The sequence below is a fragment of the Lepisma saccharinum genome, chromosome 17, assembly GCF_977018435.1.
Source record: "Lepisma saccharinum chromosome 17, izLepSacc3.1, whole genome shotgun sequence".
In the NCBI taxonomy this organism is placed as follows: domain Eukaryota; kingdom Metazoa; phylum Arthropoda; class Insecta; order Zygentoma; family Lepismatidae; genus Lepisma; species Lepisma saccharinum.
The window spans coordinates 49685748-49702139 of record NC_139245.1 but is presented as its reverse complement, the minus strand read 5'-3'; the positions used below and the strand labels follow the sequence as shown (position 1 = coordinate 49702139).

Sequence of the window (16392 nt, the reverse complement as noted above, 5' to 3'; positions counted from 1 at the left end):
TAGGTAGAGAGAAAAAAGTGGACAATAATGCTTAGTTGTGCTGAAGGCTAGTATCAAGATAAGGACATCCAGATGATAGATGTAATGATATTACAGATAATGTATGTATGCACACTTTAGTTATTTGATATCTGGATACATTGACAAATAAGTATGTAGAGGATGTATAATCAAGTACTATATTTGGATATTATACATCCAGGTGTATAGTTTACCAAGTACCTGAATAATTTTATTATCTATATAGTAGGGCTAAGCCAATACTACTTCGAATCAATATCAGTGCCAACATACATCATAATGGCGATACTTGAAAAGATGTAATAATTCAAAGTAGGTCAGAATGTGTAATATTTTTTATGATGCTGCCCCAGTGGAACTAGGCTATTGTCTTGAATATTGATTTTCACGCAAGATGATTGTTTGATCACCTCATTCATTTTACTCCCAATGTCTCTGGATATTTACCCTCTGCAGATTCTGGAAAAAGTATGTCAGCATCTATGATACCATTCAATGCATGGGACTCTGTATCAGTTCATTCCTACTATACATTCATGGTGCCGAAATGCTGTCAGGTAATCCAATGACTATACAAAGGTACCTAGACATCCAAATTGAGGATATTGGATTTCCACTATTCAAATTGCTAAAGATTTATTTATTAATTAAATGATTGATGTGTAGGAAATTTAGATATTGCTTGTCATAGTTCTCTGGGTTCATGCTCCTGATAATTCTCTTAGGAGTTTATGAAAAGATGCAATTGAAACTTTTTGTTCAAAATCCTTCCTTCATAATTTTTCATTAAAAAATTAATTGTTGCCACCAAAAATGTTAAAACAAGTCAGATGGTAACTCAAAAAATATATCAATTGACTGGTATTGTGATAACTGCCTATTATCTAACTAACAGCTGGGAAGTTTCAAATTTCTTCATGACTTGTTTTTTGTTCATGCAGAAGTAGCGAAAAAGTAGCGAAGTAGCGAGTAGCGCACAGGAGTAGCGTAGCGAGCTACTTTTAGGTAAATGTAGCTGTAGCTGTAGCGAAGCTACATTTTGGAAAAGTAGCTGTAGCTGTAGCGAAGCTACTTTTAAAATGTAGCGTTCCAATCACTGTTGAAACCTTTGTAGAGACTACAGTTTTGAGCTTTGTGCACAAAACTTACAGGAGCATTATGAATTTAGGGTTGGAAGTGTTTTTTATTGAAAAAAACGGACTTTTTTCTGCGTTTTTTTGGTTGGGTTTTTATCTGCTATTTTCACAAAAGTGTCTCAAATCAATGAAAATACAGGAGTTGGCAGTATTTATCCTGTTCTATGGTTTCAGTTTATCTCCCTACTGTAAAATAGACACTCATTTCAAATTATAAAATACAGTTTACAATATGAAATTCGTAGCTAGACAAACAGTGCTTTCAAAGAAGCTGGCTTTTTTGAATGGGTGGTTTTCCGAGGGTTATCTTCATATTTCGGTAGATTTATTTAATGTATCTATGTAGTATGAACATATTAACATAGCTAAAGTGAGAATCATAGAACTTCAGACCTTCTGTAAACAAAAGCACGTGTACCCTAAAGTGTTGCAAACTTATGAAAAAAATAATCCACATATCCTACAAGGTGTAAAAACATTCAATTTGTCAACAGATGCGGAATAAGCAGTGTATCACTGATGACCTGGTGAAAGTTATTGAATGTATGTGAAAAAAAAAGTTAAAAATGTACATCTTGCCTGGTGACCGACTTTCAGACTCATCACTGAAGTTCCGGCTCGGGTGTTATTTGTGAGTGTCCCTTCATCAATTTCATCTGACGATTACTCATTCTCATCGTCTGGATTAGCCAAAAGTGGAAAAAAAGCAACGCTAAATTTAAAAAATCAAATACAAAATTTACATCTTATCCCCCAGGAGTAAGACAGTTCCGTACCAAAGGATTAATTTTCTCTCATATTTTACTAAAAAAACCTTGCTAGAAGAATGTGACACATTGAGATAAATGACGTTTTGAAACCGGGGTCTCTTCATTAAATTTATTTCAAGTTTGAAAGTGTTATGATTTATTATTATAGATAATGAAAGTATGCTAATACATATGATTTGATTGACTAAATTAATAATTATTAATTAGATAAAAATAATGGAAATAACTCATTTGGTTTGTTGATTTGCTTTATTTTACTTCCCCTCTTGTGCCACTTATGGCTAATTTGCGATCGGGATGAATGATGATGATATGATGAAATCGATAAATGGACATTCACAAACATCCATGCCCAGGACACGATTCGAACCCAGGATCCCTGGTGTCGTAGTGCGATGTGCTAACCACTCTGTCACGAGGGGCGGCTAACTAATTTGGAATTCAAATATCACCTATCCCTCATCGTCTCGTAACTAATGACAAATGTGCGTGTCGATCTACACCTCAATGTCACACATTCCAGTATATTCCAGAGTGTACTTCAACATCTCTAAAGTTACTTCATCCAAAAACACACTCGTATGTCCATATCATCCTGTTCAAAAATGCTGGATTATGAAGCAAAGACACCAAGGGAAACTAAAATGGCAACTTAGAGAAGCATAAAAGTGGGGAAAGAAGATTGCAGAATACAGAAATATTTTGAGGCAGTCACATTTTATTGTACGCTACATATAAAACATATTTGTGAGTGTCCCTTCATCAATTTCATCTGACGATTACTCATTCTCATCGTCTGGATTAGCCAAAAGTGGAAAAAAAGCAACGCTAAATTTAAAAAATCAAATACAAAATTTACATCTTATCCCCCAGGAGTAAGACAGTTCCGTACCAAAGGATTAATTTTCTCTCATATTTTACTAAAAAAACCTTGCTAGAAGAATGTGACACATTGAGATAAATGACGTTTTGAAACCGGGGTCTCTTCATTAAATTTATTTCAAGTTTGAAAGTGTTATGATTTATTATTATAGATAATGAAAGTATGCTAATACATATGATTTGATTGACTAAATTAATAATTATTAATTAGATAAAAATAATGGAAATAACTCATTTGGTTTGTTGATTTGCTTTATTTTACTTCCCCTCTTGTGCCACTTATGGCTAATTTGCGATCGGGATGAATGATGATGATATGATGAAATCGATAAATGGACATTCACAAACATCCATGCCCAGGACACGATTCGAACCCAGGATCCCTGGCGTCGTAGTGCGATGTGCTAACCACTCTGTCACGAGGGGCGGCTAACTAATTTGGAATTCAAATATCACCTATCCCTCATCGTCTCGTAACTAATGACAAATGTGCGTGTCGATCTACACCTCAATGTCACACATTCCAGTATCTTCCAGAGTGTACTTCAACATCTCTAAAGTTACTTCATCCAAAAACACACTCGTATGTCCATATCATCCTGTTCAAAAATGCTGGATTATGAAGCAAAGACACCAAGGGAAACTAAAATGGCAACTTAGAGAAGCATAAAAGTGGGGAAAGAAGATTGCAGAATACAGAAATATTTTGAGGCAGTCACATTTTATTGTACGCTACATATAAAACATATTTGTGAGTGTCCCTTCATCAATTTCATCTGACGATTACTCATTCTCATCGTCTGGATTAGCCAAAAGTGGAAAAAAAGCAACGCTAAATTTAAAAAATCAAATACAAAATTTACATCTTATCCCCCAGGAGTAAGACAGTTCCGTACCAAAGGATTAATTTTCTCTCATATTTTACTAAAAAAACCTTGCTAGAAGAATGTGACACATTGAGATAAATGACGTTTTGAAACCGGGGTCTCTTCATTAAATTTATTTCAAGTTTGAAAGTGTTATGATTTATTATTATAGATAATGAAAGTATGCTAATACATATGATTTGATTGACTAAATTAATAATTATTAATTAGATAAAAATAATGGAAATAACTCATTTGGTTTGTTGATTTGCTTTATTTTACTTCCCCTCTTGTGCCACTTATGGCTAATTTGCGATCGGGATGAATGATGATGATATGATGAAATCGATAAATGGACATTCACAAACATCCATGCCCAGGACACGATTCGAACCCAGGATCCCTGGCGTCGTAGTGCGATGTGCTAACCACTCTGTCACGAGGGGCGGCTAACTAATTTGGAATTCAAATATCACCTATCCCTCATCGTCTCGTAACTAATGACAAATGTGCGTGTCGATCTACACCTCAATGTCACACATTCCAGTATCTTCCAGAGTGTACTTCAACATCTCTAAAGTTACTTCATCCAAAAACACACTCGTATGTCCATATCATCCTGTTCAAAAATGCTGGATTATGAAGCAAAGACACCAAGGGAAACTAAAATGGCAACTTAGAGAAGCATAAAAGTGGGGAAAGAAGATTGCAGAATACAGAAATATTTTGAGGCAGTCACATTTTATTGTACGCTACATATAAAACAAAATGCATATTTAGGGGTGAATTTTTAAATATTGTCACATTTTTCTTCTCCTTTGTTGAGAGGTGTTCATTTTAAACCAACCTCCCTGACCCTACGGCCTGCCCTCCTTCACCCGCAAAAGTATTCCGGAGTGTGAGGATGTCACCATGCGGATGGTAAACACCTCTGGATTATAGATCGACTCCTGTGTCCCACCCCCTCCCCCATCCCCGGAGGATCGTCACTGATAATGTGAAATCACACTATCATATGCCGACATTCGACATACCACTTCATTTTCTGTACTTGACTTAGCGAGAAGTATTGAGGTTGGCAACAGCCTAATAACGGATTTCTTCCGCATTATGTAGTCCGTTCTATGAAAGTAAGCTAATGGAAGAAGAATGTGTAAATTACATTGCATTATACTTTTTAAAATATATTTTCATTAAAGGTTTCTGTCTATAATAATAATACCTGGTTATTGTATAAATTAGAATCGATCACGTGAACAGTAAGAAAATAGCGCTAGTTTCGAACATGGCGACTAGTCTTTCGGAAATATAGCCGTTCGAAAAGTGGCAAGAAGCAGGTTGTTCTTAACGTTTATGTGACGTTGTGTCGGTGCTATCCTGAGCAAGCAGTGAAGTTGGTGTCCAAGTGTAATTGTGTGTCTGCGTCTTTGTATTTTCAGTGTGGTGAAAGAAAGGAGGAAAACGACCGGTCAGTTTGTGATTCCCGCGAAAAAAACACGTTGTTGCTCGTATAAACAAGTACACCGATTTTGAGATAAGTGCAATACAATGCAAGGTGCTTTCGTATTCTTTCAATCAAAGAGCCGTCCTGTCAACTGTGGGGAAGATGTTGATAGTGATGATTGATGACGATCTCCCCAATTTTAGCAGTCAACGTTAAATCGCCTCTTGTGCCACGTTGAGTTCCTTTTTGGGAAGCAAATTTGACAGACCGTACTCTGACAAGATGATGTCTAGTGCCGAAAATGCCTCAAGTTCAAAAAGGAACTGCTGAATCAAGGTAAGAAAATACATTACTTGCTTGAGACGTGCGTAAATAATGTGCTTATTATCGTCTTCTTGTTTTCTAGTGCACGAGAAACTGAGAGAAAGATAAACAATCTCTTTTTATTCCCCGGCTTATCTTTGTTTAGCTTCTGCTAAAACTGGCAGTATATTTGTTGCACAAAGGAGAAAACAATACTCTACATGTCAACAATGTTGGGCAATAATTTGGTGGAAGAGGAAGCAATAAAACCAAAAGGCTTGAATTTACTGAAACAAATCTCTCACTCTCTTGTACGTATAACTTTGGCGCTGTCATACTGAGAGAGGAGGGGGGAAGGGGGATCTGTTAACCCAGTGTCAGATAAATGGGACTTTTGGAATAGAAAAATATGTTCATTCTTGAACAAGAACACGTATTTAATCACTTCTAGAAAATTTATTATACTTCAATGTGTAGATTATCAGTTAAAATAAGAATACGTTTTTCCATGTTAAGTAAAATTAAAGGTTGCGAGTGAGCAGCATATGATGGCCGCGTCATTCACGAACAGCTGGCGCGGAGTGATACGTTACTCGAAGTGAGACGGTTGTTTACAGAAGGTCGGAAGGTTCGTGATTCTTACTTTAGAGTAGTTTTATATGTGTTTTTAATAGAACCTAATAGAATGATTAGTATGATACTATTTTCGATGTTTGAATTTGTTATACGAACACGTACATGAAGCAAAAAAGAAAATACTGCTCTACCTTTTGAAAATCTAGTATCAAATTTCTTTACATTAAATTTTGAGTTCAGTAAAATATGTATATTTGTATTCTGGCTTTCCAGTACATCATGTATAATTTGGTTAAATGGCCGCTAAACCTGGTCACGGAACAACTAGTGATGTATTTTAGCTGCTTGTTACAAAATTCTCAACCTTTGTGAGACCACAGCCCAGTAAATTTATTTCTTACAAGTCGATGCCCTGATCCCAATAATTTCACTCATAAATACATTTCTGATCTTTAAAGTATATATGGCAATTAATATGCATCCTTCATTAATATTAATATATCAACTATGGCATAATAGTTCAATTATGTATAGACTTGTCAAATATAAAATTAAGATTTAAATTAGTCATCAACCCCTGGGTGCAACAGACCTTTTGCGGACCGGCAGTTGAAAACTACTGGCACTGAAACAGAAGTAAATTAGACTGGCCACAAATGGGGGAAAAAAATCTAAGAAATCTGGACTGGACCTAAGTTTGAAATGAGATCAGAAGCCCTCTGCCTCCACTGAGGATTGAACCTCACACTACTCCTTATTACAAGGCAACATTATTACTTTATTCCACTCCAGAGGCACATTTATGATTACAAAAGGAACCTTCTATCAAAAAGCCGACCTTTTTCCAACAACAGTACTTGCAATTTGTTCTCTGTGATTTACAGGCTAAATTAAATCTGATGAAGTAACTAATAATCTTGTTAAGTATAGAGAACATTCAGACCAAAGCAGTGGGGTGTGTCACGTGGCAAGTGACATGGGCCCATTCAGTCTACAAGCAAGCATCCACCACACATGCACTAACAAGACCGAGGTGATGTGCCCCATTGAAGGAGCTTTCAGACTGAAGTCTCAGATGACAAGCGACACAGTCTCCTTCAGTATAAAGCAAAACATTCACCATGCATGTAAGAACAACAGACCGAAGCGGCACGATTTATGCCATTGAGAAAACAGTATAGTCCAAGCAACATGCAAGTGACATGTTTAGCTCATGGCCGCACTTCAGTTCAAAAGGTTCAATGGATTACTGAGGGTCTGCTTCCAAATGACACATGTCACTTGTTGCTTTGGTCTGAAAGTTCCCTGAGAAAACTGTACAGGCCAAGTGACACTTGCAGCTTATGTTGCTTTGGTTCGAAATGTTGCATTTACTTCTAAGGGTTGGTTCCCAGGAGCCATGAGTCGCTTCCATCTCAAAGCTCTGTTAAACAGGATATATACACACATTCACGTAATATGTACACTTTTGCATATGTGTTGTGAACAGTAAAGATTTTTAACTGTCACGAAACATATTAATATTTGTTTCATATTTTATGACAACATTTAAATTGAGACACAAACATGTAAAAGCTTGTTTTAAGTCCATTTCATGGTCAGATGTGCTCATCAGGACTACACGTTTAGTTTTAACCCTAGCTTACCCATGCCATACAAAAACTTACATCGGCGGTCAACTCACAGGCCCACACTTCTTTTTTATAACTAAAATTCAAGAAACCATTTTATTATTCAATCACTCTTCCTTTGCTGATTATATATGTGCAGTTATTTATTAATTATAATAATTACAAAAAATACTATCATTAATATAACAACCAATTGCATGAGTGACTTGCATATATTATATCATTCACTAAAACTCACAAATTCCATAATGATTTTTTGTTAATGCTTTTTTGTCCATAGAAGTGCATTTACAATAATTAGCATCATTACCAACCAATTGTACACTGTCACTGGCATAACTGTCTCGAATGAGATGCATTCAAAGATGCAAAAGTGCATTTTGCCTCCTATTTACATTACATTTATGTTTTTATGAGCAAAGTAATACAGAAATATTGGGAACATACTAGGGAACCATGTTATTTATTTTCAAACAGTTGAAATATCTAAAAAGTAGATGCGGTAAGCTAGGGTTAAAATTGTATCTGAACCACTATGCAATATCTGTACTCTGGGATTGGCCAATAATCTCTCTCTAGGCAGCTACATCATGTCATTTTTTTTAGCTAGTTGTAAAATATGTTACTACAAACCTGTAAACTCATAACAGTAACTTCAAGAGAAATAGGTTAGCTGTAATTGGTCAAAAGCCAAAAAAGCCAGCTTTTTTTGGAAAATAAACCATCCATTCAAAAAAGCAGGCTTTTTTGCAACTCTAATTATGATATTACTTGCACTAATTTGAAAATAAAATTATCAAAATATGGGGCACGATTTAGGGTGATGGGCTAAGGAATACGTCATCTATTTAGTGGCCATGATAACTGCTGTAAATTTAGAACTATTTGGGTAAAAATATTTCTGCAGCTAGAAAACTTGTGAGCAAAATTGGACAATGCATTTCGAGATGGTGGATGAAAATCTGCAATTTTGAAGTAAAACTTTTAAAATCGTATTTCACAGTTAAGAGAGGTGGTGTTGAAATCACAAACATTGTATTTATGATAACTGCCATAAATGTGACGCTTATGAGTTGCAATTTTTACAGTTGCAAGATAACTTAAAGGTTTGGTCATAGCACATTGTATTTAAGAAAAATTGGTCACCATGTTTAAAGATGATGGACAACAGACCAATTTAACATGTGTTGCGAGAGCTTTAAATTATGCTCGCATTTGACTAGGTGACATTTTCATAGATTAAGAAACACAAGTCTCAGCAACGTTAGGATATCACTTGAGCTTTAAGTTGTTAATAAAAACTTTGTAATATAGTGTGTTTTACGAAGGTTTGGGGTTAAGTCAACAATTTTAAGACCACAACAACTGTAGCAAATTTAGAGGTTTTTAGTTTAAATTGATCACAACTAGATACAGCTCGGGAATGATTCTTGTTTTGCATTTGTTCTTTATATAAAGGTGTAAATGAATTTAGAAAAGGGTGGCAACCAGTGGCGGCTGCTTAATACGTGCTACCGTGCTATAGCACGTTGCTAAATTTGTTAAAATGAAAAGAAGAAAAAAGCAACTCTCACAGATGCAAGAAGTTTAATGAAGCCCTAAAGTGAAATGAAACTTCTCATGTTAAGAGCCTCAACATTTACCAGCGGCGCCACGCATTTCCCTCACGCTGTTGGGGCTATAAGGAATACCGTACCGTGCTAGAATCTCAACAGCACGTTTTCGCCCCTTTTTCGTCACTCCGCGTATGAATACTGTACACCCCACTCCTCGATTCGTACGGAGGATAGGGTCTCGGCTCGAGTAAAATCATCTGCTAGCATGCTACAGGAAGACACAGAACGGTAAGTGTGCCATCTCAGGATAAGAAGAAAGTCTACGACAACCTCTGTCAGAACAACGTTTATTAATGTCACTTTCTAGCGTTCTGTACATTATCAGTGTAGACTTATGCAATGTTTGTAACATGTAGTATACATTAGCAGCACCTGCAAAAAGTTGAAACGCGAATTGACACTACCCCTTAGCCTTTTATCTATTTCGGTGTTAAGTTGTAGAGATTGCAACTCTGAAACTATAGTCCGTGCCTTTTTTGCTTCCGAAAGTGGATTCTGCTATGTAATTTATGTTTAGGAAATTTTAATTTTATATTTTATCTAAATTACCTGTTTTTAAATGCTAGAAATATATTTCCTTGCGTTTATGTAGCACTTCAATAGTCAAGAAACAAACTTACAGAGTACCGTCATTTTTCCCCAGCTTCCAGACCCGAAAATTTTCTGCGCGGTTCATTGTGTTAAAATCGCGTGGTGCATGAAGTGTTGGTCATTGTTGTGAAGGATTAGCTTTTTGTTGTTGTTAGAAGTGAAAGTGAGTGTGTGTGTTAGTGTACCATGAATTCGGTGGATTCCTTGTTGCAGCGACCTAACACTTGAAGAAAAGTTGGAAATAAAAGCTCTAGGACGGCCGTTGCCAGATTTGGATCTATCGAAGAATGCAAAGGGAGGTAAGAACGCTACGTATAAGAGGTGATTTAATAGATAACTGTACGATAGTGAACCATGGCTTTGTGGGTGTCAAATTCGAATTCTGTTTTCCTTGCATACTTTTTGGAAGTAATGATTCGTGGTCTAAAGGAGGGGTAAAAGATCTAGGACATTTAAGTGAATATATGAGAAAGCATAGTGAAAGCAAAAAGCACATGAATAATGAGTTAAATTTTCTCTCTCTCGGAACTGTCGACATAGCAACGCAGTTAAGCAGCGCTTATTTAGAATCGCTTCAAAAGCATAATGAACAAGTTAAAAAAAAAATCGCTACGTCTTGTCAAAAATCATAGAATACCCATACCCGGGCCGAGACTCCAACCCGGAACTTCGATGGCGAGATCGAGAGTCGACCACTTAACGTTCGTGGCTACAGAACCGGCACGTATGTGGGGGTGGGGGATAGGGGTAGGGGCCATTATAAGTACATGAAAAACAGCATCAGTCGTAGCACGCATCTTTGAAAAGTCACGAGCTGCCACTGGTGGCAACCTAAAGAAAACTTGGTAAAAGATAAAAACGGTGATTTTTTGGCTGATCCAAGCGATATTCTAAATAGATGGAAGAACTACTTTAATGACCTCTTAAATGTTCATGTAGGAGATAAATCAGAAGTAAATGAAGTACACACAACAGAACCTTTAGTTCCAGAACCTAACTTGACTGAAGTTAAAGATGCTATTAAAAGGCTAAAGAATAAGAAAGCAAGTGGCATTGATTTAATACCAGCTGAGTTAATTAAATATGGTGGAAATTCGTTAACATGTCAAATTCATAATTATTAATTTGTTTAATATGGCATAATGAAGAAATCTCTCAACAATGGAAAGAATTGTTCCTGTGTTTTAAAAAGGTGATAAAATGAACTGCAATAATTACCGTGCAATTGCTCTACTCTCAACAACATATAAAATATTATCTAACATTCTTTTAACAAGACTAACCCAATATGCTAATGAAATTATAGGTGATTATCAATGTGGATTTAAACGTAACAGATCAAATTTTTCACATCAAACACTTGAGAAAAAGTGAGAATATAATCAAAGTGTCCATCAGCTATTCATAAATTTCAAAAAAGCATATGATTCGGTCAAAAGAGATAAATTATATAATATATTAGTAGAGTTTGGAATACCTTGAAGAAGCTTGTTAGTATGATAAAAATATGCACCAGTGAAACAGAAAGTAAAATTCGTGTGGGTAATAATATGTCTGACAAATTTACAATTCATGATGGGTTAAAACAAGTAGATGCATTATCTCCATTGCTCTTTAATTTTGCCTTAGAATATGCTGTAAGGAAGGTAAAAGAAACTAAAGAAGGACTAAAATTAAATGGTGTGACTCAGCTTTTAGCATATGCAGATGATGTAGACTTATTAGGGGATGATATAAATACAATTAAGAATAATGCTAAAATATTTTTCAAAGCAGCTAAAGAGATTGCGCTGTTACCTAACTAACTGCAAGCGGAAGAGAAAGACTGAGCATTCGCTGTGTCCAATATTCATTTTTCTTTATGTAATGCATATGCAGTATATATGAGTACAGTGAAATTTTGTAGTGAATATTTCTACACAGAATTATAATATCATATCACTCAAACTTACTCAGAATCGCAATGTTCGAGAATGTCCACAACAATGAAGAGTCATTGTGTATACTGAGACGAATTTAACACCCATTGTTTTCCCAAGACACAAGAACTCAGCTGTCAACAAGTGGCAAAGAAAAACAGACAGAAGGAAAATGAAAGGGTCATTGTGTGTGTGTGTTGAGACATGTTGTTTCCTGTGTATCTTTGAGAAACAATTACTCCGGCTGTAGGCAACTGAAATTTATGGGACTTGGGACAGTCAGGTTCAAAATGTCTTGCCCATCTTATGATGAACCTTAAAGTGGCGACGTTTATGAAAACTTCTTGGGTGCAAGAAAAATACAGAACACAGTGTTTAACTTGCACGCCGCAGTTTCCTAACTGTACAACATTGCACTCCTGCCATTGGCTGACCACCACGGACAGACTTTGCATAGCCCAGCCCGATATCGCTTCTAAAACTGTACGCCGTATAACAAATGAAAACGATATTAAAGAGGACATAAAAATCAGGCTTAATTCAGGAAATGCATGTTACTTTTCTCTTCATAAACTTTTATCTTCTCGTTTAATATCTAAGAAACCAAAAGCTAAAATATACAAAACAGTAATTTTGCCTGTAGTATTATATGGATGCGAAACTTGGTCCCTTAAATTGAAAGGGAGGGGAACATATATTGAGTCTCTTTGAAAATAATATCCTTAGGAAAATATTTGAACCTAAAAGGGATGAGGAGACAGGTGAGTGGAGAAGGTTACATAATTTGTATTCATGTTCAGATATTATTAGAATGATTAAATCAACAAAACTTAGGTGGGCTGGCCATGTGGCACAAATGGGAGGAAATAAGGGTTTACAGGATTGTTGTTGGGAAACCTGATGGTAAGAGACCTGTAGGAAGGCCAAGATGATGATGGATGGATAACGTTGAGATGGACCTAAAGGAAATTGGTAGGGATGGAAAAGAGTATATGGATCTTGCTCAGGATAGGGACAGATGGAAGGCCTGTGTTGCTGCAGCTTTGAACCTCCGGGTTTAAGGTGGCTAAAGAGTTAGTTAGTTTTGAATTTGTTCAAAGAATTTCAAAATTGTGGATGAAAAATTAATTTTTCATGTGCTGAGGTAGATTCCAAATTGTGATGCCACTTTCAAACTAAACTACATTATTGGAGATTAAGAATACAGACTCTTTCAAGAATTTTAACGCATCACTTAAGATGAGGAGGGGCAATTATGCACTAGTTGTGCATTTATTATTTAAAAAAAGGTTTAGCATGCGAGCGAATATGAATTTCTCTCCATGTTGAAAGTGGAAACTGTTTTTTAAGTTGATTAGTAAGCTAGACATGATGTTTGAAACATATGATTAATAAGTATTTACAGAATCCCATGTATTCCTTATGGGAAATCAACTTCAACTTATGGCTAATCACATGGGAGTTTAGACTTTTCCTTCTACTATGATATAGTTCAACGTGTCCTTTTTCCGTCCATGTACTTTTCTACATCACTGGATGTTTGATATTCCCGAGAGAATGAATAAAATAATGGTCCCATAAAACTAATACATTTCTCCTTGCCTGATATGGCCATCCTGGCAGTCTTGCCAAACCTGATGTGCATAAAATAGCAACATTGCACCATTAATAAAGCTAAAGATGACTTTCAAGGAGCTAGATTAACGAAGGCTGCATAAAGTGCCTCCTAGGGTAATTTTAGGTGTCAGAGGGGTGCCCTGCTATTACCTTTAGCTTTAAAGTGATGGCAATTTATTCTCAGTTTTCACCGCCTAGATTTGGCAGCATCACCCATCTCAATAATCCAATGACGTTCATATGAAATCGAAAATAATGGATTCGAGGATAATAATATTGTCATCTTCACCTTAGCCACAGCGCTATATATAAAAATACCTGGGGAGGAAAGAGGGGGTGGGTGATGCAGTTTATATATGAATATCACATCGCGGCAAAATGTACACTAATGGCAAAGGTTGGTCTTTATGGGCCGGAGCCAGTGGTGGCAACATGGTGGGGCAGAGGGTGGGTGCCATAGTTCACAGTCAAAGTAGTGCACAAAAGAGCCAGATCTGGCTCCAAAAGAGCGAAGTTGGCAACAGTGATCGGCAGCTGCCCCAACGAGAAAGACCTAGGGGAAATTGTCCCTCCTCACCTTAAGCTACAGTTTGACAATTAATGTTTAGATTGATTGATTGCTTGTATGATTTGGTGTTTAAAGTCCACTTTATGCACAGTAAGGCTAATCGGGACTGGACATACAGCTTAAAGTGGGATCCGAACCACCCGGGATCCTTTGACTACAAGGCAAGGACGCGACCTACCACTGTGCCCTTGAGGAGGCAATGTTATCGTATGAATCAGGTAATTATTTTTGCTGGTGTAAATAGCCACATGCTGTTCCCACCACCTGTTGAAAATAGCCCTATGTATTATTTCACCACGTGGTGAAAATAGTTGCTGCCCTAAAATTTATGGATGCTTCAATTCACCACTTTGATGCCAAATCTCATCTGAATTAATGATTTCTGCAACTTTAAACCAACAGACTGCGATCTGTAATCGGTAATATTGGTAAAAATTTGCTATCCACAAACATGTTTAACTTCTTTGTTTCGTCATTTTTAACATTCGTACTTACCTATCAGCTTCGCGGAACATTCTTTAAGGGGTATTCATGTTTTTCAGATGAAAGTAATTTCAATTTTTCACATTACGAGTACTTCTTTCTTTTTGTTTATTTGCTTGCGTAAGACACCTTCATAGATCATCGCACGTCGTGCTTGTGTTTTGTCGATTGTTATTGGGTATGCAGTGTTTCCAACCTTCTTAACCCAAAAAATACAAACATAGTAAAAATGCGTTGAACCATTGACGATAGCCCCAAGACACATTACATAAGGTTAAGTTAGGCAAACATAGTTAAAAGGCATGTAACAAGTTAGGTTAGGTTTAGTTAGGATAGGCAAAAATAGTTAAAATTCATTTAACTAAACCTTACGTAATGTTTCTTGGGGCTATCGTGAATGGTTCAACGGAATTTAACTATGTTTGTATTTTTGGTTGGAAACACTGCATAACCAATGAACATCGACGAAACACAAGCACGAAGTGCCATGATCTACGAAGGTGTACGCACCAAAGGCTATTGTGCGTCGGAAAATTAATTTTCCACAAAAAAACATGAATTTCCGCTATGATACATTCCCACGTGACAGAAAACACCTCCCAGATGTTAGACAATCCTACAGGAACTTATTACCGTCAGTTGTTTCTTCTCTAAATATGAAGAAATCTGTTTGTGTATAGTAAATATATGGTCTCAATTAGTGAGTAGGCGAAATTTCATAGCAATTGAAGAGTGGTCCGGTATTGTAAACTCGTTCCATTTTCAAATTAAATGAACTAGCAAATTTCAGCCGTCTGTCCGATACGAGAAATTTACCGAAAAGGGTTTGTGGGGCTGACGTCAATGGTTTGTGGGGCTAACGTCAATGGTTTGTGGGGCTAACGTCAATGGTTTGTGAGGTTAACGTCAATGGTTTGTGGGGCTAACGTCAATGGTTTGTGGGGCTAACGTCAATGGTTTGTGAGGTTAACGTCAATGGTTTGCGAGGTATTAGCATAATTTCAAATCCGGGCACGAAAGTAGGTATTTTCCGGTGAACAAGGTTCCAACACTGCATAAATCGACAAAACACTTTCACAACGCGGGATGAACCAGTACGCTACCGCCATAATGTGTGTTACCGATTCGAAATAACGAGTAACAGTAAGTACTCGTAAATGTAAGAAATAAGACATTATTTTCGTTAGACATTCATTATTTCACCTAAAGAAATGTTCCACAATGCACAATAGTACGTTAGCAATGTACAAAAGTGCGAAATAACTGATTTATAGGTGTCACCCCTATAGTAAAGTAGTACCATTACTTACAATTTGAGACTGACAGTTCAGTATTTTTCTTCGAATTTCTCTATATAGTCGTTCCTCTCAATAGGTGCAATAACTAAACTCGACTGAGTTCTTTACTATCTCCATACATTTCCTCAATTTATTGACGTTGCTTTGTTGCTTTCAAGTTAAAAAAAAAAAACTGTGTTCTGTTTTCACACGTAAATAAACTGTGCGTGCATTACTATTTCCCATCTATTTCCTTCTTCTTCTTCTTTCTCTGACCCTGTCAGACAAAACACTGTCGACTTTAGCCAACGTTCCTGTTGATTTCAGTATTCTATGATTTCAGTCAGGCGCGAATCCAGAGGGGGGCTTAGGGGGCTCGAGTCGTCGAAAGTTTTAGGTTTATACTAGATAAAATGAGGTTTTGGTTTCTTGTGGTGTGAAATAAAATAATGTGACAATAATTTAAGGAGAGAAATAAGGCTCGGGTACCCTTTTCTACACCCTCGATTTTTCGCACATTTCAAATATTCTCGTTACAAAAATTAGTTCTTCATAATAAACGATGTTTCTAAATAGCGCGGAAAGTAATTTTTTACATCTACGTGCTACGAAACTTACGTTTTTTATGAAATTAAAATTCCCTGTGTAACGTCAAAAAGGTTTTTCACAACTTCATGATGGCGAATGATGCA

The 16392-nt window shown here is 36.5% G+C and overlaps 1 protein-coding gene across 1 annotated transcript in view; it reads right to left on the bottom strand.

The window, feature by feature from the left end:
* Positions 1-15884, bottom strand: part of LOC146001737 (uncharacterized) — a 45796-nt gene extending 29912 nt beyond the window's left edge. The window contains exon 1 of the mRNA XM_083139436.1: positions 15734-15884. The gene's annotated coding sequence lies outside the window, so the exon portion shown is untranslated. The remainder of the gene's footprint in view (positions 1-15733) is intronic.
* Between the last annotated feature and the right edge of the window lie 508 nt (positions 15885-16392).